Genomic DNA, 23,567 nt, shown 5'->3' on the forward strand with positions numbered 1-23,567 from the left:
TATATATATATATATATATATATATATATATATATATATATATTATTTCTAGGGCGCTTAACACTAGACTTTTCTCACTGAAATCGGCTCATGACTCATTTTTGTTTTATTTACCTTTTGTGTGCTGTTCTGTTTATGTAATGTAGTGAACCTGTTTGCTGCTTCACTTATAATTTCATGTTTCATCGTGTATGGAGTAAGACATTTTTGTCTTAAAATTGACCCCCTCGATCGTGGCAATAATTTTTTTCTTAATTGGAAGGTATCGTTTACGTAATTGATTTTGTAATTCTTCTTCTATTATTATTATTATTATTATTATTATTATTATTATTATTATTATTATTATTATTATTATTATTATTATTGGAAACTCGAGACTTCGCTACATATTTTATATTTTATAAAATTCTGATTGGATTTCAAGTCTTTTTGTTGAATAATCAACACACTCCACTTTAGGGAGCTTGTCGGAGGGAAATATTATCCTGTTGCTTTTCATTTGTTTACTTACACGCTACATCAAGCCTGGATACTACATTTCATCCTTCTATATCTACGGGAAGTACCTTGAGAGTAAGTGAATAAGTGATGAGATCAATAAGTTTTGCGTATTTACAACATTTAAAATATCAGGTTTTCGGAAGAGTCATGACGTATTGCGGTAAAATATGACAAATGATGATTTGTGGATATACTAGAGTAATTCGGATCATGCAGTAATTATGCCATGAATAGCTAAGATCTTGAGCGTTTTGTGTATTATTGTTCTTTGTTTGGTTTGGTATTACAGATTTGATCAGAAATGGTGTGGGTCAATGAAAACTTGACCCACAACCCACTGACACACCATCCACCGTGGACCACTCTGACCCACTATCCACACCATGATCCACCACCCACCATGAACCACTGACCCACCAAAACACATCGTCATCAACTCTGATAAATTGTCATCAACCGACTAAAATGTTTATACTTGTAATAAAACTAGGTTGTCAAATTCTAACTAATCGGAGTTTGAATTTCTATGGTCGATCGCTGAAGCATCGCTCTGTTATAATATCGATGAATCTGACCTACGATATAAAATGGCAAAGTGTTAGTCATGGGCAAAATTACGATGAATTCCAATTAAATTTACATGGTCTAATTATTTCCTTGTTAAATTATGGATACTTTTCAGTGGAGAAACTTATGACATTTGAAAGTCCCAAATCAAGGTATGTAGACCAACATACAGAAGCCTAAATTACAAATTTTGTGTCTATTTTTCTCACAACTTTTTGGGTTGATTGCCCTGTGCTCTAAGCGCAACATATAATATTCAAACTTCAGCAATTATTATAAAGTGCATGGTAAGCATATATGGATTTATGATACGAAGCACTCTATTTTGTGTTGAGTTGAGTTGATTTTGAGTTTAACGTCCATTTCATCGGCGAGGCTGTATGATATGTGCACCTACCCCGTACCGTAAACGTCGGAAACGTCTAGTGGCCCACCTTCTTGTAAACGTCGATCGTCAACATAGCGATGAGTCGAAGGATTGCCACTAGTGTTGCAGTGTCGGCAAAGCGTCGTCTAGTCGAAACAGATATCTTGAGTCGGGGTGTTGAAGTTACCAACGCGTAGCAGCGAGGACTTCCTTGTGGTCCGCGCTCGTTCGCTTCGTCGCTGAGAATCGCGAACTGACCAACGCGAACTATCGCCACTCATGTGCATGCGGATATTATTATATATTATCTTTCCTCACGAATTGTTCCTAAAGTGAGTTCCGGAGGTAAAGAATAACTTCTGCTTCAACATCATGAAGTAAAAAATCTTGAGATAAATGCGATAATTGTATGAATTTAGATCGCAACTGTTGTCGATCATTAGAAAGTGAGTATGGCAGAACTATGAAATAAAGTACATAGACACGCGTCTTGTTATAAAATTACATGGCGAACGCATTTTATCTTTTCCCAAACAGTTATCGTCTCATATACACAGTTAAACGAGACTCTCATTGACCAAATTGAAAAGATCTAAACGATTTATCCCTTTACTAGCGACGTCTCATTCGTCGCCTCCGTGGCGAAGTCGGAAGAATACCCGCCCAGTAATTTTAAGGCACCACCAGCCCACTAATCATAACTTTGTTCGTTCGGGGCACCTTTTTGGTATTTTTAGTGCTTTTTAGACTCACCTTAATGTAGACACACACATAGGCGTTTTAACATCTTTGGGGGAGTAATTTTGTGGTTCATTGGCGGTTTGTCGCGTCTCTGCCACTGGTTGGAAATGGTGGTATAATTTTCAAAACAGAAGAGGTGCCACCACGGATTGTCGCTGCGTGGCGCCAATTTTTAGGAATATGTCGCTAGTTGCCCATCCGTGGTCCATCGACACTTACGGCATTGGATACGGATTAACGTGAATCCGAACCACATGAGCTGCCGCAGGGAATCCAACCGGGCTGTATTTCTTCGTTATCAACTTGTTTCTCAACTAATATCGATCGTTTTCAATAATTTTTACAAACTAACCCACTGTCAATTTACCATATGTAGAAAATGTACCCATCCCCATAACGGAGAATGTCAAAAAATGCTAGGACACGTTCTTTTCGTTTTCAAGAAAGAGTTAATATACTGCATTTCAGGTGCGTAAATTTGACGGCTTGTGAGATATTAATTTTTTTCGGATCCCCACTATCCCTTAGGATATTATTATAATGAAGGCAATATGATAACGTCACAGTTTGTATTAATGCCTAACAATATGCCTAAAGTCATTTTATTTGACTGCAATTTGGCCATGATGATTGGGCACATAGAGTTACATTCAATGTTTTTATATAATAATATATATATTACAGTGATTCAAAAATGTATTGTTTCCAGGAGTTGGCTTCCCTAAAACTCACAGGCTGTGTGTCTCGAAAGCCAAATAGTAGTATACGTCCTATTGCTAGTATTATAATTACAAATATCAATATCCAAGAATGCCTAGTAATTATGACTGCTTTTGGTGTATGTTTAAGTCCATGCCAAGAAAAATTTTTATTTTTATATTTTTAAAATGTTTAAACACTTTTTTCATTAAAATAAGATGAAAATAATACTCAAAAATAAAACTAGTTTTGTTCCACCTTGACTGCTATGGTATAATTTTAACCTCAAATGCTTCTTCAATTTTCTTCTTCTTCAATTCCAATAGTGACAATTTTCTTTTATTACTAATATAGTACACAATACATACACCAGAAGGTTTTCACAATCGCAAGCTGCAACCAATCAGAAACGTGTTTTAGTTCCCATGGCTACTCTAGAGGGTGGCTTGTGCTATACTGTTCAGAAGATTTTGTCTACAATGCATTGAGCAGAGTGGGTCGGTGGATAAGTGTGGGTCATAATTAGTGGTGAGTCCCGGTGGGTGGAGGGTCGCAGTGAGTCACAGTGGATGATGGGTCGCAGTTGGTCACATGCTGTTAACGCACGAATCACTGACTTACTCAGAAAACTCGTTCCATTTAACCCACTGACCCAATCCAACTCTGCATTTGACACCACATAGTAAATGGAAGACTGAAAATAGCATGTTCACCATATTTTATTGTTTTACTTCAGGCAAGGGAGAAACGCGATAGTAGTGTTTGTGATTTTTACTGTTCTGCATTATCTGTCTTTTTGTCCCAGTTCTTAAATATTTAGTGGAAAAACTGTGAACGTGAGTAAAACGCGTCAGAATAGAAAAAAAGGTACTAAGGAAGGTTCGTGAAATTCCTATCCATTTCATAAAGATAGGCCCCTGACTTGGCGGTGCTGCCGTGACGTCCAGTCAAAACTTATATTACATTGTCGTACCTCGTTGGAATTGTTGGAATGTTGTCTTTTCAATACTTAAGACATACAAATTTTCTTTGTACTGTGTAGTGAGAAAAAAATAGAAGTTAATGAAAAAGTGCGTATTTTTTCGTACTTTTTTGGTAAATCAATGTTTATAGGACTATATCTCGGAAAGGAGATAACATGAAATAATTTCCTGTGAACCATATGTAGATGCATATGTTACCTGTAAGTTCTGAAAATTTCATTACTCAACACGTTGTAATTTTCTTGTTATTCAGTAAAAAGTGAGACATCATTATCTCTGAATTGCTGCGGTGTATTAACAATCTTAAAAAACTTTTAGAAAGATCTTAAAGTAGCTTTTTCAACCAAACTGTTTTGACTTGTTTTAAAAGATAAACAATCACAAATATGACATTATGATTTTCTCAGCTTTGCGCCCTTCGCTATCGCAGTGTATACGGAGTGCTACGTTGCCACATTTTCCTGGCGCGTATACTCTCTCAGCCGGACGGTTATTTAAACTTGTCACGCACACTGTCCGGCACTTTTTAGAGATATTTTTAAAATTTTATGTCTCCACAGATTTTAAACCAATTTCTTAAAAATTAACAAGATATACAGAAAATGTGCCAAATGTTCAAAATTAGAAAAGCGAACTTTTATTTTGTTTGGATTTGCATGTGATGGTTTTCGAAAATCTGTTGCTTTTTGTCAGATTTTCACTTACTGCACGCAGTACAAAATACACTTGCACAAAAACAAATACAAGCATAAACTTTATTATATGATACAACCTTAGTTGATATGTAATATTGAGTTTACACTTCACAGAAAATCTGTTCCACCACTTGACAAACATACTAATAGCTCTTGCATAGTTGATTTATAAAAATCGCGTAAAGCTGGCTTCCGTACAAGGCTTATGTGAATAATTAGTGTAAATATTTCCTTGTTTTTAATTAAAGTAACACGCTTTCATTTAGAAAACAAAGATTTTTGTTTTAGTATTTTTTTCTTTTCCTCAATTTGCTGTTTTGCGTATTGATTCATAACTTTTACTACTATTCCTGGGGGGAGCTCATGTAGTTTGGATTCCACATTAATCAGTAGGTCGACGTCTCATAGTCTCACTGCTGAACAGGACGTTCAACTCAAAATCAATTCAACTTTTTTTACTATAAAACTTCATCGGTAAAAACAGCTGAAACACTTTCTTTATATGCGGAATACTCTGTAGATAGCCCAGCATTTTGATCAATTCCCGGGATACCACTAAACAGGGGTATGCATTTACTTGAATTTTATCGCTCCAAGCTACATCAGAATCTGTCTTTGAATAGGAACGACACGTTTTTTCTCTCTTTCCCGGCGCAGCCTCAGGTTCACTTGAAACAGAGTTACTATCTTGTTCACTCCCGAATACGCCACTGAGCACAGAATAATCAATGTCATTACTATTCATTACTAACTCATAACCGTCTGAGTCGGAGTCATTAATCAGTTCTGCAATTTCATTATCGCCAAATATTTTGCCTCTTCTTTTTTTAATACCACCGCTCGTAAAGAAATATACACACACACACGCACACACACACACACACACACACACACACATATATATATATATATATATATATATATATATATATATATATATATTTTAATCAAAAACCACGACATATAAGGAAAATATAAATGCCCATTCGTCCGTCTCATTGCAATGAACCCATATGGTGTGAGTGCATGTCTTAAGTTTTTGATGCCTACGAACCGAAGGGAAGTGTTGAAGACGTAATCGGTGCAACGTGATTAGACGCAAATACAGCCCTCGTCACCTACACATTGCATAGTTTTCTTTCGTTGAAAGAAAACAAAGGACCCATTCTGTGTTATTGTACATTCGGCAGGGGAATTGATCGCAGAACTTGGGTGAACACGTGATTGCCAAGGATACATTTCTTTTTAACCTTTAACATGTTCGTAAGCTGGAAAGTGTGTATACTGATAGATCTTGAGGTAGAAATGGAGCCATTGTTAATAAGTGTACAGGAAAATAACAGGAGCAGCGATGAGTCACCAAACCCATTACGAAAGTGAATGAAGTAAATAGATTAAAAGATGAGTTTTTGGATGTTTTACTTCAACGTTTTATTTCGATTAAATTGAGATGTGTAATGCATTATTATTTTTTTATGATGTTGTGAAAGGTTATAATATACTTTTTCCTATTACATTCTTATGAAGTAAGCTTCGCGCTACAAACTTCCTGAACGCGACAACACTGCACGACAGCGTTGCCGCACTTCCACTTACTGTATGCTGTTTCTTCATATAAGCGCGGGGAATTTAAAGATTGGGCTGCAACATGGCTCACCGCTTAACGCAGAGAACATGTTGAGGTAAAAAAAAATTAAAAAATAAATACTCTACCAACTAAACCTTTTTATGTTAATAGTTTCAAATATTTGGAACACTAGACTTCCAAATTTTCGAACAGTGTTTTGTACGTTTCTCTAACTACCATGGTAAAGGAGATCAGAGCGTCGTACATTTGTTTTAATTACACAAAAAGTATCAAGTGATGAAAATTGAACTTTTCACAACTTACAGTTAATGGATGCATCTACATATTGTACACAGGAAATTATTAACTCGTTTCTGAGATATAGTCCTATAAACATTGATCTACCAAAAAAGTACGAAAAAATACGCACTTTTTCATTAATTTTTATTTTTTTCTTACTGCATAATACAACGAAAATTTTTATGTCTTAAGTATTGAAAAGACAACATTCCAGCAATTCCAACGAGGTACAACAATGCTATATAAGTTTTGACTGAACGTCACGGCAGCAGCACGAAGTCAGGGGCCTATCTTTATGAAATGGATAGTAGTTAAGTTTTTAAAAAATAATTCAGTACCCTGAAACACCAAATTCTAATCAATGTAAGTATCTGTGCAATGCCGTGCCGTGAAAAATCAGTGCCCGAGGCGAGAGCATACGGTAGCGCCTCCGTACATATGAGTTGTCAATTTAAATTTGACTTCTCCTATCTATTCTTTCTGCGTAATACTTTACTATTTTATCATGGCTGAAATCAGACAGTTTCAGCATTATTACACTGGAACCGTAAAACTGTGTAATTACTGAATTCATTGCAGCTCTATTTTTCTTCTCCCAAAACAGTGATGTTTTAGAGTAGTAGCTTAAGCGTTAGTTTCATAATATTGGGGACGCGAGTTTGATTCTGGTTGTGGAAATTCAGGAAGTTTTTATAACCTACAATGCTGATACTGCTGATGTATACTAACATGAAAAATATTCAGTTTTTCTGGGTCTCATAGGTGAGACGATTTCCTTTACAGGTGAAATGCCAACAGGACAATATTACGTCATCCGTATCAACCTTCATTCTTAACTGTCTGGCAAGGAACGTGTCATTACTGCTGTGGTATGGGCCAAAAATGAGTTCCAAGGAATTGTTCCTAGCTGTACACAAATTGCAAAGAGTGGTCGAACTTACAACGCTAGTCTCGTTAATGATCCTACTTAAGATGTCATCTCACATTTCTACCTAGAAGAATGGCAAAACAAAATACATTATTGTTATCAGCTAACAAATATATATATATATATATATATATATATATATATATATATATATATATATATATATATATATATTTCATTTCTGGTTGTCATAAACTGATAATTCTATCTGTAAATCTATAAACGTAATAATATTATTGCGTTCAAGTGTAAAACTAAGAAATATCTGACATACTGTATATCTGTTCTCTATCTGTGAATACCTTCGACTATATTACTTTTTCTTTCCATTGTATTTATAATAATAATAATAATAATAATAATAATAATAATAATAATAATAATAATAATGAAACAACATAATTTTAATACCAATTACATAAACATTATCTTCCCATTAAGAAAAATTAATAATTGCCACGACAGGATTTGAACCCAAGTAACTGCAATGGAAGTTTCCTGCTTTCACATTTTTTTAAAAAACAAATCGCCCCAACCGGAGTATTGTTCGTCACTGGCACTTCATGTCCTTTCGACTTTTTCCAAACACTACGCTCTAAAAACGAGCAGTATTGCGAGAACCATAAAAATATAGTTAAACATGGTATGGAGGTTGGAAACATTTTTCTTGTTACATAAACAATATTAACATTACTTCCTATGTTACTAGAATCATGTGAGGAAATTCTTTAGTGGTACATAAAACATTCCATATTGTTGTTGCTTTTATAGTTGCACGCACAGTACACATAGTTGGGTGAACATGATACATGGTTGTATATGTCATTCTGTATCGCGCATGCTCTGAACAACGTGAAACACGAACAACGACGCCATTCGCAACTCGAAGAACGAAGAGTCTTACAAATTGTGTGTCCAAATGAATAGACTTTCTTCATTCCACCATTTCATTCATCTCTCATAATCACCGTCTCCTTTAGCCTAACCGGCATAACCGTGGGACGCAAAACTCACAAATTTCATTTTCATTTTCCAAATGAATAGAGAACACGGACTCTACATGAACTAACAGAGAAATATGAAGGTAAGTTTACTTACGGAAGTTTATGCAATTTCTGGCATGTATATGGCTATAACATAATGAGCCATGTTTCTAGTACAAATAAACACATTAGATGGCATCACAGTTACTCTTGTAAATGCTGCCAAAAAGTTCACCTCATAACATTTCTTTCAAAATGATTACAAGAAATATAACTCGTTTTATATTCCGTTGTATATTTTATTTTTAAAAATATATCTCACAAAGCTTTGCTTAGAGCAAAAAGGTACGACCAACGGTTGTAGTTAGTTACTGTACTAAGCAGTGATCAAGTATTGCAGGCGTATTTGGGAGATCAGTACAGGTACTTTACTCAGGAGTCTAACAGAAGATCTTCATCTTCTGGAGGGTTTTACTTGAATCTTTGATGGTTATTGTGGCATTCACACTCTGACCAACTCTTTTTTCCCTCTCCTTGGATTGTACCACTCATCCGAACGGGCTGCTCTTTACCCGTATAAACCCTAGCTTATGCGGTGGATATTCTTTATCGCACCATGCATAAGCTACCAGGATTAGTTCAAGGACCTACACCTAAACCAGTGGCGAATTCCAAACGAGATCCCCGAAGTAATTGGCGTTACCGACTGCTCTCGGATGGTAGTTTAGTGGCTGTTGAGAAGAGATTCCGCTCTCGTTAGTCGATCCCGCAGGAATGGTGTTATTATCAAGACCGAACATGAAAATTTCGGTACAACACTTCGTAATTATGCGACTTACGAAATTTTTGGTAAAGCTGTCCAATTATCTAAACTTCCGGATAGAGTCAAACAAAATCCTCCACCTTGTAGAACACCCATGATGTCAGTTATTATTCAAGATGTCTTACCGGAAATAATTGATGAGGAAGTGCTTGAAGAATTAAAAGTCGAAGGAATTGACGTCTCAAAATGTATCCGAATTAAGAATAACAACGGTGAACATAGGGTAACTTTCGGCAAATAACGACAGTCGGGTAATAACGCCATTTAAAACTTTCCACAGTGCTAGTATGAACACGTGGTTCGTTTCGCGTAGTACGAACTCGCACTCCAGCGCGAAGAAACAAGCATCCTCTAGAAAGACGAAGGATGGAGATATGCTCCGTGGGAACTGTGGAGGTTATTACTATGATCTCAGGGGGTCTTAAAATGTGGATTGAATGTATTGAATGCGAGATTTGGTTTCACAAATTATGTAATTCTGACAGCATTGTTAAATGTGGCTTCTGAACACTTTGTGACGCTGGTTGTGAATTGTTGTCTGGTTCCGACGAGTAGTGCTCCATATGACTGCAACTGTTATGTTAAGAGGTTCGTAATTCATCACAAGAGTTACCGGTTAACGACATGTACGATGACTATGAGTTTTGTGTACCAGCAAAGCAGGTAGCACATTGCCAAGAACATTGTTTAGTTGTGTTCAAGTTATTGTAAAGCAAGTGGCGTTATTTCCCGACACGTCTGGTAATAACGCCATCTTATGCTTACTCTGGTTCTCATTGCATTGTGGTTGACATTGTTTATATAGCATCTTTGTTTTCTCATTGCATTATAGTGGAGGGTTTACTCCAACCCCCATATAATTTGTACGGTTCTTGAACACCAGAACAATATGTTGAATTGGTGGCGTTATTTGCCGAAATTACCCTATATGAGCGAGTTTTGAGTACTTCTCAATCAGCCATTGATATTCTGTTGCAAGAGAGCACATTTATTTACAAAAAGCAAGAAAAAATAAATGATATCTTTGAGTTTTACGTCCCACGATTATGCCGGTTAGGCTAAAGGAGACGATGATGATGAGTAATGAATGAAATGGTGGAATGAAGAAAGTGGGAGGAAACGGGAGAACTCGAGTAAACGCACGCACACGGTGTTTGTCCACCACAAAGTTCACTTGGCGGGGGTTGGGATCGAACCCGGGACCCCTAGCACGAGGGTGAACGCTCTACCACTGAGCCACTGCGGCCCCTATTTACAAAAAACGTCACGGGGTAGAACCATCCCGTACCAATCGCCCTCTTCCAATTCGGTGTTAGCGGTGCCAAATTTATAATCAACATATAACTGCCAAATGTCCAAACGTTCCGAAATGCGGATATTGTACTGGCACTCACGAAACCAAAGATTGTCCAAATATGTGAAAGGCCCCGCACTGTTCTACTTGTTGCAGTGACACACATCCGACCCATAGCTATAAATGTAAGACTAAACCAGCAGCATATCCAGAACGTCCTGAGATGACTGTCCCACTACGGACCCGTGTCATAATCCATTACAACTCCATTAATTGTTGAAAACTTTCTCCGTTACAGTACGCTTATCCTTCAAAATATATTTCCTTTCCAACGCCAACTTATTCTGGATCACGTTATTGCAGCAGCCTTAGCTATGTTTCAAGTTAATCTGTATGCTACATATTCTGGGCCTTATGTTCATTTCCACATTGTACCGAGAGACACTGCAGTCTAAGTTCATAATGTTTTATGCGATTATGGCACTTGCACTTCTTTTCACGAACATACCCTCTTTACCGTCACATCGCATACTGTTTGAGCAATTACTACTTGAGGAGACTATAGACATCCTTCTTCCGAATGAAACTGCGCTCAAACCAACAACATACATTCGCTTTCCTCGATCTAACTTCCTTCGCTGTGATTACCCAAACCATAATGCAAGAGCTCAAGGCGGCGCTGCAATCGGAATACGCAATAAAATCACTGATAGAAACCGCTCTGTTGCACTGCATTATCAACTACTAGAACACCAAGTGACAACAGTTTACCTTCCAAATCTTGCATTAACAGTGGCTACAATCTATGTCCGTCCCGGTCAAGTCATTCCCCTTGCTTTTTTCACTTACTTCTTTCACCAAATTCGACATCTCATAATATTAGCCGACTTTAATATTCATAGCCGCTCTGTACAAGATAAAGAACAGTTTCACGATCATATATCACTTAATTTGCATGGGCATGTTTATCAGCTACCAAAACATAAGCGACCAAGCAGTCAGACGACACCTGATATTGTTACTAGTACTGTTTCAATTATCGATAAATGCATCATAGAAATTTTGGATTGTATTGGCAGCGACAACCTTCCAATTAATGTGATTGTTAATCATAAAAGAGAACAATCTGAACGAATTTTAAGAACTATCAAGATGTACGACAAAGCGGACTGGGATCAGTATTGCCCTGATATAGATGTCGCTCTTGCTCCTTTAGCACCACCTACTACTGAATCTGAGCTTGAAAGTACCGTACATACCATTGCAGAGCCTATAAGAAATAGCTCTGACAAACATATACCTCAGTATGGAGAAAAAAATATCAGCCAATATTACCTCCTCAATATTTGGCTCTCGAATGCAAATCTCTCGATTACTTTCGAGAATACGAAAAAACACGAAACGCAGAGTACCTAACGCAAGCCCGTAAGTGGCAAAGGATTGTGCATTATTATATTGTTGCTCACAAGAGGATTAACTGGAGCAAAACCTGTAATCAACTGAACACTGAGTCACATCCAACGAAATATTGGAAAAAATTTCATCTGCTAACTGGGCAGAAGGTAAATTCATGTTATCCTCTTATACAGAATGACCAACCTTTAATACAGACAATGAGAAAGCAGATGCTTTCGCCGGCCATCTCCAATCTGTCTTTATACCTGATACCTTCATTCACCGCAGCAATCCCACTTTCCGAAGAAACATTAAAAGAAGCTATTACAGCCTTCCATCCAACACAGGTTAGACAACAATAATCCTTTAACTCACGAAATCACTTCTGGATATATTCTACCTGTCATTAAACGGAAACGTAGCACTGGCCCGGCTTCCACGAAATATCGTACAGATTCTTAAAGAATGTTCGGCCAACTTTTTCATTTTTCTGGCTCAATATATACATTTATACTTCGAATAGGTTACTATCCTACGATAGAAAGGTATCCAAAGTCTGTATGTTTTTGAAACCGAACAAACCAGAACATTCTGTACAATCATGTCGTCCAATCCAACTAACGCCCACACTTGGGAAAGTCTTTGAAAAAATACTGGTCTTACGTTTACACACCTATATCACTGATCATCCACTTTTATTACTTCATCAGACTCGACTTAGACCCTATTACAGTATAAATGATCAGTTACTTCGCCTAACCACCATCATAACCAACTACTATAATAAATTCCTTCCGTCTTGTCTCATACTGATGGATCTAGAAAAGGCATTCGATCGCATTTGGCACTATGGATTATTATATAAACTGCTCAAATTGAGTCTTCCTCTCTCATATCTCGGAGTTATTTATTCGTTCATACTTAACCGTATTGCCTATGTCAGTGTCAATAACTCTTTATCCCATCCAATATTTCCACACACGGGAGTACCGCAAGGTTCTAGCTTATCGCCTCTCTTGTACATCTTATATGTTTCAGATTTGCTAGCGCCGAATACTTATATGCTGACGATACAGCCTTTCTAACATTAGGCAAAACAACATATTAGCATACATTTGCAGACTATGATTACAGCTTTTCTACAATGGTGTCGTAAATGACGACTATCAGTAAACGAAGACAAAACTCAGACACTAGTTATTATACCAACAAAGTGTCGTAGTAAAGTTAGGCGTTATCCGAATTTGTTGCAGATACGAGTAGGCGATCACCTTCTTCACCCGTCTAAAACTGTTACATACTGAGGTATCATCTTCGATTATAAGTTGCGATGAACACGCCAGTTACAAAAAGTTGTTACGAAGGGTAAAAACAGATTACAAATTCTTCGTCGACTTGTTGGTCAGAACTGGGGACTGAACTCTAAATTACTACTTAACACATACAAAACATTCATGAGGAGTGTCCTTACTTTTGGTCACATAGCTTGGTGTTCAGCCCGTCAAAAATTCTACAATAGACTTGAGATTCTAGAGCGACACGCCATTCCTTTAGCATATCGGATCAAACTTCGTTATCACAATACTGACCTATATGATAAAATTGACTTTTCTCCGCTCATTCACCACATTGCCAACTTGCGTGAAAAGTTTATAGCAAAGAATCTCCAGGATCGTAAGGATACATTTCTTGATACAATATTTACAGATTTACCTTGTCAGCAATAATCCACATATAAATACTGTTATACACCACTCAGAGTCCTGTTTACAATCTATCTCCGCAATATTCCAGCATTTCATCACGCAGCAACCTTTCGTCACCAACTTATCCAGCAGTATATTCCTCATCTCTTCTCATCATAGCACTGTTTATCCACACCACTAATAAGGGCTATCCATATGTCTTTCATCAGTCTTGAGCCACCCCAGAACAGAAGATTATGCATTTGTCTGTTCTAACATCCATCTACTGTGTTGTGACGTGCCGAGCACCTCACTCACCACTATTCATTTGTCATAAATTTGTATTATTATTTCTTTTAACAGTACCTTCTATACATTTAACAATATTTTATTCTGCTCTACTTCTATTATCACTTTTTTCCACTTATGTTATTTTTCTGCACCCGCACCTTTGTTTACTAGTTTAATACTTTGTTTAATATTGTTTTGTTTAATAACATTTTGTTTTCACATTTCGTTTTGTTTATGATATTGATGTATAAAATTTAATCTTTTATCTTGATATAATCGTTGTATTTTGATTTTGTTAATGACTAAAATAAATATTTTTTCACAGCGCCTTGGCTACCCATAATGTTAATAAAGAATAATTGATGATCTCAAACCCTAGGCCAGAAGAGAGAGCGAAACCTTCTAGTGGCAGATTATATACAACTAATGCTTATTCCAATTACTTAAAAATAAAGATTGTTCCACTCATAATAAGATGCCCTCATAATTCCGTATACCGAAATAAAGCGTTAGCTCCACAAACTACCCTCTAAAAAGTTTATAAATAATGATAACCTTAGAGGTGTTCTCGCATTATCTTTTCTTGCTTAAAGTTGTAGCATTATAGTGTGTTTAAAGAGACAATACCATCCTCAATATACTTTTTGAGTTCGAAGCTTATGGTAAGCGAAGCACCAATTAGATTGTTGCAATAGCAAGTGCATACGGTACAGCAGCCATTTTTACATTTTAAGTATGGTTAAAGCAACATGTATTATATTGCTGGGACTGCCATAATAAATCTTGTGATGGTTTCGACGACCATTGTATATGGTACTTCCAACTATATAGCAGCTGTATAGTTGCAAGTACAATAATTGCCATAGTTGTTAATACCATAAATATGTCTAGGACAACCATAATTTTTGTTGACCCAGCTAGAGTTTTTTAACATTATAATATTGTATTCTGAGTCATAACTCTTGCTGGCGCTATATTAACAATACTGTATAGCTAATTACATTCAACCAAAATTATGGTTGAATATAACAATACCGTTTTTAGAGTGTACAGGGACACGAACACAGAAATACGAGGACAGTTAAAATTCCGAACTTGTTCTTCAGAGGAATTCAAATCCGTCGTGGATTGCGCCTCATGATCAGAAGCCGAACGCCCGAGATCACTCGGCTAATGCCACCGGCTCAATTTGCCACAATTTCTCATATGAATATAAGAAAATAAAATGGTAGTTACGTAACATATACATAGAACTGTCTATTTCTACACGTGTTGATACAATTCAAAGAATGTGAAAATAAGTTCTGTCTTCTTTCCTTCTTTGGAAATTAGAAGTTATGGTAAAGACAAAATGTAATGTAAATCGGGACCATCCCTTTAAGTGATGACCAGAGCCGTAACTTAGATTCTTTTTTAGGGGGGCAAGCATTAATAAGCTTGTTTGGGGCCCCTACAAAATGTTGTTTTTCTAATTTTTGGTTAAATCTTTCCAACTTTCTCTTAATCCTTATGGACCCCCCGGAGCGTGTAGGTCATCTGGGACGGCAAAGTCTGCGGTTCCGTTAGTTACTTCTTGGGCCCATTCCATACATGACAAAATTATGAAGGGGATAATATTGATAAATCTCAAATCCATACGAATAAACATTATTTCTAGAGCCCCTAATAGTAAACATTTCTAGTGAAATGGGTCCACGATTCATTTTGTTCTATTTACCTTTTGTGTGCTGTTTTGTTTATGTAAAGTAGCGACCCTATTTGATGTTTGTAATTTCATGTTCGTATCGAACATGGAGTAAGAAAATTTTGTTTTAAGGTGGGCCTCCTCGAACGGCGGGGAGCTACTTTGGGGGCAGTTGCCTCCCTGTCCCCACAAGTTGCGGCTCTGCCAATGACGTAACCTCAACTTGAACGTTTCGGGATAGTTTCCTCATTAAGAAATGTCTATATAAGTTGCTTTTAGTTAAACAAGGATATCTCGAGTAAGTCATTAAGACACTCACACAAGTTGTATATATGTCCTTATTTATAGTCGTATTTTTATTTTTATTTTGTCTATATTTGTTTTCTTTTGTTGTATTTGAGTATCTTGTTTATATATTTTTAAAGAAACAATTTTAACTGGTATTAGTTTGGGTGGTATGTTAAGCGGCGCGATAGGTGAGTGGTCGATAGTGAAGGTCGTATACGATCCTTCATACCGCGAGGACGTGCTTTGTCTCTGGTGCGGTTTTTGTGGTGTGAGTGTTTGAAGTATGTAGTACTGGTATATGATATACTATTAGTGCCTTTAACTACTATTAGTGCCACTTCTATATATATATATATATATATATATAAGTGATATATAGATTTGTTTCTGTGTTAATACTGCATATACTGCATTGATATCAGTATGTCTCAGAATATTCGTACGAATACTGTGAAATTCGAATCCGATAAGAATACAAGATTCAGGCGGCCATTAGCACTTGAGATACATAAATGGCTAAGTGAGAACTTCGCACCCTTATTAACTGAGGCAACGCCCATACAACTGCATAATGAGGAATACTGTATATATGTGAAAATAGGTGATGTGCATAAGTTTAACGTATTTATGTCGAATAACCCAGGAACAGTGAATTTCCGCCACAGTGATGGACTGATAAGTGAAGTATGAATTACAGACGCAGCCTCTGCTTTGACTCGCGTACGAGTTTTGGATTTGCCCATTGAATTGGCGGATGAGGTGGTAGTGAATGTATTAAATGAATATGGAATGTACATAACGTTACTCATGAAAAATGTCCTGCAGGTCCTGCATACACTATTTATAATGGAGTGCCTATTATTTCCATGATACTGAAAAAAAAAACATTTTCTCCAAAGTGGTTTTGACAACCAGAAAGCCACGGTGATGTAACATGGGCAACAAACATCGTGTTGGATATGTACCTCCCCCGGACACGTCCATATCCTAAGAAGAGAAATGTAAGACAGCCTGCATCGCAACATGCTGAGGACATCCGGATGACGGAAATATTTAAAGGAACACTTCCATCTACCAGGCGAAATGCGAATGTGCAAGATGCTGAGACTCTACCGCCAGTGAGAACCCCGCCAAATGAACTGCCTAGATGTGATAATAGTGTTCCTCCTCTCAATGATGATGTTGCATTTCCGGTTTTCTTCAAACCCGTTGATGCACCTCATTCGCCCCTAGCATCTCCAGCGATAGCGAGTGAAGTGACGCCTTCTGCCATCTCTGGGCCTACTCAAGAACGACTTTCGCCAGTGCGCGCTTCTGAAACAAATGAAATGTGTGAGTCGTCTTCCCAGCAAGTAAACAAAGTAAATGGTAAAACCCACGAACAGCAATTAAGTGCCAAGCATATATTGGACGACGAAGCTGATTCGCTGCCTTTAGGTAAGAAACGAAAGCCGAATCTTGCTGATTCCCCCTATTCGAGTGATGTGTGTGAAACTGTAACCAAAACTTTTAGTTACGATTTAGATACTTCCTTCCTTACCACCTATTTACCAAGTAGAAACAGTATCATCAGTGGAAGCAGTAGAAAAAACATGCCAATCAGTTGCCTGTTGAATTTAGCTACTCGACAAAATAGTCTGGGTTGAGAGTCAGTGTCATAGCATCATTCTAAGTATTGTGCATCAATATGTTCATTGGCCTTGTACTTTCTTTCCCTCAGAGATTTGTCTACCTTCATCTCTTTCTGCAGTAGCAGTATTACTGTTTCCAACAGTAATATGATTCTACCTAATGCGCGGTCATTTTATACACTCAATTTAAATGCTATATCCAACTTATCTACTCAGTGCTTACTGCAACAAATTATAACACAAATTGATGCCGATTTTCTTCTGTTTCAAGAAGTGGCATTCTCCTAATTTTCCTTTTTACCGGCATATAATGCTATTATTAATCAAGGTGACCACCAACGGGGAAATGCTATTTTGTACAAGAAAGGTATACAAGTGAACTATATAAGCTGTTTATCTTCCGGGCGGGCAATTAGTTGCCGCTCAAAGGGGTTCACGATTATTAACATTTATTCACCATCTGAGGCGCACAACCGCTTACGCAGGGAACAGTTTTATAATGAAGACATAATGAAGTTGTTACCAGTAGTACCGAACACACTTATCATGGCAGGAGACTGGAATGCGGTGGAATCACCATTAGACACGTCAGGACAATATATACCATGTAAGGCTAAGCAAACTCTTATTTCACAGCTTCACCTACCCGACGTTTGGTTATTATGTCGTGCAGAACGCCAAATGACGTACCGCTGCGCCTGAGTACAATGATGTTTAGATAGGGTCTATATATCAGACGTATGCAGGCAAAATATTACAGAAGTGGCCTTGCGCATTCCGTCTTTTTCTGATCATGTATCCTTCTACATTACCTGCAAGTTCCTACAAGCTGTGAGTCGATCAGTTGGTCGCTCATATTGGAAATTGCCATCTCGACTTCTAAACCGCGCTGATATTAAAAACTTGTTCCTTCGTAAGTAGCAGTATTGGTGTAAATAATAGCGCTATTACCACAGCCTTAATCAGTGGTGGGTAGCTTACGCTGAACATAAAATTCGTTCATTTTTTCAATGGCAAGCTCGCGAAAGAAAGATCGATCTTCTCCATACCCAGGAATATTATTACAAAATTCTGCATGACATATGGTCACAACCGAGCACACCGGAAACTTTTGCTCTCATGAACCACTTAAAGCAAAATTACGTGAAGTGGAACATATTTTTTTTTCTAAGTTGCACAACCGCACACATCTTGGTGAACAACTGGAAAATGAAAAGACCAGCAAAATTACGTGAAGTGGAACATAATTTTTTTCTAAGTTGCACAGCCGCACACATCTTGGTGAACAACTGGAAAATGAAAAGACCATCTTGTATCATTATATGCGAAATATGTACCGTAATACGTCCAAATATATAGATTGTCTTAATATATGTGGGGGGACAAGCTCGCTACAATTTTGAGGATATTCTATATGAGTTTGTACGTTATTATCAGCAAATGTATGACACACCTCAGATTTTTTTTATCGCATGCCCTTCCCGACGCCCTCGGTTCCTTCATACACCCCTTTTCGATCGAGGACTTGATGAGTGCTTTGAAGAAATTTCATAATATCCCCAGCCCTGGGCCTGATGGACTCCTGTACCTATTCTATAAGCAATATTGGGATATTGTGGGTCAGACAGTACTTGAAATAATGAATGAATTATTGCACGCTTCTAATATTCCACAGAATGATGGGATCTTGATACTCCTTCCCAAAAAAGCGGCTCGATTTCCTCTTGAGGACATTCGTCCTATTACACTTCTGAATACCGATCTTAAAATATTTAACAAAAATGATTGCTAGGTGCTTAAAACCCATCTGTAGTCAGCTCATCAGCCCCTATCAAGCTGCACTCAACCCTAGGCATAATATGCAAGCAGCACTATCCAAACTGCAAGGTATTATTTCGTATTACCAGTTTAAACGTCTCCCATCCTATGTTGTCTCACTTGACTTTCGGAAAGAATTTGACAGTATGATACATCAATATATCTACGCGGTACTTAAGGCATATGCATTTCTTCCATCCTTCATCAGCCTCATTACTACGTTATACAAAAATACATCCTCCAAAAATTCATTTAAATGGTCATTTGTCACTTGCTATAGACCTTAAACGAGGTATCCGACAAGGCTGCTCACTTTCGGTGTATTTATTCAGTCTCGGACTTGACCCTTTACTACAAAAAATTGCGAGGGATCAAGATCCACTATTACATGATTTTCACAAGCTTAATATCCAAGCATACGCAGATGATGTTACACTCCTTTGTACTGAATTTTCTCATCTTTAGAAAACAATGAAACTTATTGAGCGGTATTCCTTGCTCAGTGGACTAATGCTCAATACACATAAATCTAAGCAATTATTGTTTCATAACTGGCAATGTCCGGATTCCCCGCTGAACCCTTGGAACGAGCAGTCGGTCTCCGTTCTTAAAATTCTTAGTATTACATTCACTAATGATGCCAAAGATCAACAGCAGCATATATGGAACCCGATCATAACCCAAATGCATATACAAAGTCAAGCAGATGAACCACGCGCACTTCCCTTGTATCAACGGGTATGGCATGCTAACGCTTACATTTGCTCCAAACTTTGGTATGTGGCACAAATTTTTCCTTTAACAGAAATTTATGCCAAGAAAATAGACTCTCTCATTGGGTGGTTTCTATGGAAAGGATGCCTTTTCCGAGTACGACGGCCGGTTCTGTCCCTCCCATATGCTCACGGAGGTCTCAATTTGATTAATATTCAACAGAAAGCTAAAGCACTACTGTTAAAAAAACATACATGTCCAGTTTTTAAATGCACATTCACACACTGAACAGTGGTTAACGTGCTGGACAGCCAGCCTTCATGGAAATAATCCCCCCTAACTTAGGCCATGAAAATCATTGTCACTCCTATCTTCGTGACCTCATCTTAACCTGGGCATATTTGCCCACCTTGCCACCATTAAGGTCGGCAATACACGCATTTTATACACCATACAACAACAACAGCAATTCAGAAACTGCTCCTATCATCATGTACCTTCCACACCACAACTGGCCCACGACTTGGCAGAATTTGAATCTTCTCCTCACCAGTGAAGTGAAAAGCCTGTGGTACCAAGCAATTCATAATCTGATTCTCACCAATGAACGCTTATACGTTATTCATCGGAGTCCTACTGACTTATGTCTTATTTGTGGACACAGAGATACCTTACACCAACGCCTTTCGGAATGTTTAGATGCTAGAACAATTTGAAACCAACTTATTGCATGGCTGGCACTCATCTGCTGTAAACCTAAACAGTATTTTACGGCGAACATTTTTCTTTTCCCTGACTATCAATGGTTTCCGCCAACTCGGAACATATCCGTTACCTGGCTCTTCGGTACTACTCTCCACTACTTGCTTCACAGTAAACCTCACTGTACAGCAATTGAATATTTTGATTATTTGCAACGTTCCTGGTGGAAACTAAGGCGTCGGGTGGAGGAAAACAATTATATCGCGAATTTTTTACGTCATATTTGATTAGTAGAGGCTTTCTTCCTAGTAGTGTGAACTTACATATACAATGTCTTGACACTTTGTATTTATATATAATTATCATGTATATATTCCAGATTCATATTTATGTACTGCTGTAACACCCATAGTTCTTATGCAGTGTTGTAACCTGGACTTTGTATTTTCAGAACATTATGAAATAAAGAAAAAATTAAAAAGGTGGTTAGCACATTCATCTTCTATTCGGTAAACTCGGAAGGCTTAAACAAGTCTTTCTGTTTCAATTTCAATTTCAATGCATACTCAGTGTGACAAACAAGATCTTTTCTTCCCTAGAAAGAAAAGGATGATGGAATAAGGAGAATTGGAGAAGGTCTCTCAATGGAGACAGTGATTTACAAACTTATTTTCAGCAGTTGTTCTATATTTGATATTTTAATCTACTTTCAAGCATTTTTTGATTCATGTGTGATCAATGTTTTTATTTCCTTGAATTACAGTATATAATGAAATCATACATTACATACACAGCAATATTGAGATTAACATATTATGTTGATTGGACGCTCTGAACCAGAGAGATTGACCTGAAACCGGAGAAATGTTTCGTGCGTCAACTACTCACAATTTTGCTTCATAAAGACTTGACTCAGTGCTAGCAACTGCTATCAGTGACGAGAAAAGTTACGTGTAAGTTCGGTTGCATCTGTCCAGACGTTCTCACAACCGCAAATGACCTGGAGCCCAAGTAATAGAATTAGTGCGCTTAGGGTGCAGATACTTTTGTGAGTGGCTGAACCTCAGGTGTTGCTTAAAAACAAGATTTGGGGGTATCTGTATTGCCTAGAAATCTACAGGTAGGTTTTAGGGCGCAACCTTTAATTTACCGTAATAATACTGTTAAGAATGGGGAAAAATCCCGAAATTGAATAAAAGTTAGTGTACAGTGGGCCACATAAATTCTTGATGTACAAAATCCGTGAGATAGGCAACCCAACTAACGTCTGCTCCAAGATTAATTACGCCTGGTAGAGTAGCTAGAACAGCAGCATGAAGTTGCCCCCGCTGGTGGAAAGAACAAATCGTAAAGAGTGTTTTTGTGCATGAATGAGGGAAAGCACTGGTTGACGAAATGACAAAAGGGAGTCTTTGCATACTTGTACTCACAGTACACAGCACAGTACCAGAAAAAATATACGGACACCAGAGGCGCCGATGAGAAGTTAACAGTCGAGAAACTTAAATAATCTTATAATTAACTCAAATTAGGGATTATATAAACAAGTTATATTACTTTAAATGACTATACATATATGTGTATCAAATAATGTATTCTTAGATTATACAGTATATGTATTGTTTGTTTATATTTGTGCAACTTTACACATTGAGACACAAGGAGAAAAGAGGAGAATATAGTGTCAATAAACAACAATTTAAAATGCACAGAATTAACGGATAATATCAAATATAGAACCATTAACAGAATTAACTCTGTAACTCGTTTTCTCCATTCATTTCCCTTCCTTTATTTTCTAGATTACATCATTACTGAATTTCTTCACTCGAGATTATCTTTCATTTGGCAGCACCCAACTGCAGCTCAGCCTTGTAAATGAAACATTTTAAAATTGTGTAAAAGGCGGAGTCGGGAATAGAACTCGGGCCGCCAAATTAGAAACCTATAACTCTAACCACTCTAATGCGTTACTTCTTCCGGCTTGCCTCAATAAAGAGCCTTTTTTGTCCGCTCAAAACAGTAGCTTGTTTATAGTCAGATAGATTGGCAAAACCCCAGGAATATGTAATTGACTCGTAAGGCATTATACCACTCTATTTACTAAATTATCAACATTACAGATTTTTATAAACAAAATACAAAACTCCTTTATTTTGAATCAAATACGGCGCGTATTATACTCATAAACAAACTAAAGACAAATCAATTGCTGCGTAGTAATCGTGGTTAAGTGGTCAGGGGTTCGACAAGTAATCTGAAGGTAGTCGAATCGAATCGAATCCACGAATAACCAGTGCATTTTTTACTTTAGAATTTTTGGTGGCGATTGATTAGCGATGACACACGTTTTATTTTCTTCTGATATTTGAATACTCGAATGTTTCAATACTTGAACTATCAAATCATTAGGAATAATAATAATAATAATAATAATTATTATTATTATTATTATTATTATTATTATTATTATTATTATTATTATTATTATTATTATTATTATTATTATTATTATTATTATTGTCTCATAGAAGATTAGAAGTTAGGAGCTTATTATAGGTCAGGGCATAACATTACAAACAGAAATGTAACATTTGGTAAGAATATTTCGGTTTTGTTTAGTATTGCTCACGAGAAGAGAAATTTCTCTACTCGTTTCTGAAACAAAACAAACAAAATTGAGACGAGGGTTAACATTTTACATTTAAGACGGAATAATGGTAACTCAAATTATCGTCTCGCTTTAGAGATGGAAATCGAGACAAGACGAAAAGTATCGTAAACATTTCTCGTTTTATCTCCATTCTTGAAACAGTGTATGTCTATTCTCTAAGCAACAATTACTCTATAGACTGAATCTTATACGCTTTTGTATTTTAGAGTTCACTGAATTATGTCTGTGTATATA

This window comes from Thermobia domestica, chromosome 2 (genome assembly GCF_964235325.1).
Source record: "Thermobia domestica chromosome 2, izTheDome1.hap1.1, whole genome shotgun sequence".
NCBI lineage: Eukaryota > Metazoa > Arthropoda > Insecta > Zygentoma > Lepismatidae > Thermobia > Thermobia domestica.